The following is a 1040-nucleotide window of genomic DNA, read 5'->3' as shown; positions in this document are numbered from 1 at the left end:
CATTAGAAAGCCTCCCCATAATGCAAATAATTTTAAAATCGAGCCTGCTTACATTCAGATGACTCAATCATCAGTTCAATTAGGTGGATTGCCTAGTGATGATCCTAACTCTCATCTTATGAATTTCTTAAAAATTTGTGACACTTTCAAGTACAATGGGGTAATTGATGATGCTATTAGATTGAGACTTTGTCCGTTTTCATTAAGGGATAAGGCAAAGAGTTGGCCAAATTCAATTTCAATGGGAACTATCACTACATGGGATGATTTGGCTCAAAAAGTTTTGGCTAAATTCTTTCCACCAGTCAAGACTGCAAAAATGAAGAATGAAATAACTACTTTTACACAATTTGATGGTGAATCTTGGTCTAAATCTTGGAAGAGATTTAAGGATTTACTTAGAAGATGTCCACACCATGGGGTTCCAAAATGGCTACAAGTTCAGACATTTTACGATGGGTTGATGAGTTCAATTAAATCTACCATTGATGCTGCAGTTGTTGGGGCATTATAGGTAAGAATCCTGATGAGGTTTATAATTTGTGGGAGCAGATGGGATCCAATAATTACCGATGGCCATCAAAAAGATTTAGACCTAGAAAAGGTGCTAATGTTTATGAGATAGATGCACTTAATGCCTTAATTGCACAAGTAACTGCATTGGCAAAGAAATTTGATACAATGGGAGTAAATGCTATTCAAAACTCTTTATAACTTATGATTTGTGTGAAGAAGGCCACTCAAGTGACCATTGTCCATCTAATCTTGAATCGATACAGTTTGTTGGGAACTTCAGTAGGCAACAGAATAATCCATATTCCAACACCTATAATCCTGGTTGAAGAAACCATCCCAATTTTTAACAGAATAATAACTCAGGGCCTTCAAATCCAAGGCCAATTTGTTAGTGTAAGCCCTGCAAGCTAATCAATTTTGTGCTTGTAAAACACTACATTAATTAGCCATATTTCATGTTAAATACATTGTGGATATTTTATATAATGCATGAGGTATTTCTTTATCCATGAGTTTATTTATAA

At 34.9% G+C, this 1040-nt stretch overlaps 1 non-coding gene across 1 annotated transcript; it reads right to left on the bottom strand.

Moving 5' to 3' along the window:
* Positions 1–316: 316 nt before the first annotated feature.
* Positions 317–423, bottom strand: LOC149526303 (small nucleolar RNA R71). Its single transcript, XR_016352144.1, has one exon. It is a non-coding gene; the product is annotated as a small nucleolar RNA R71 (small nucleolar RNA).
* Positions 424–1040: the final 617 nt, after the last annotated feature.

This window comes from Theobroma umbraticum, unplaced genomic scaffold (assembly GCF_002168275.2).
Source record: "Theobroma umbraticum cultivar Fairchild unplaced genomic scaffold, ASM216827v3 scaffold_77.0, whole genome shotgun sequence".
Classification (NCBI taxonomy): domain Eukaryota; kingdom Viridiplantae; phylum Streptophyta; class Magnoliopsida; order Malvales; family Malvaceae; genus Theobroma; species Theobroma umbraticum.
Note: the sequence above shows the minus strand (reverse complement) of the source record. Positions and strands in the feature narration are given on the sequence as shown.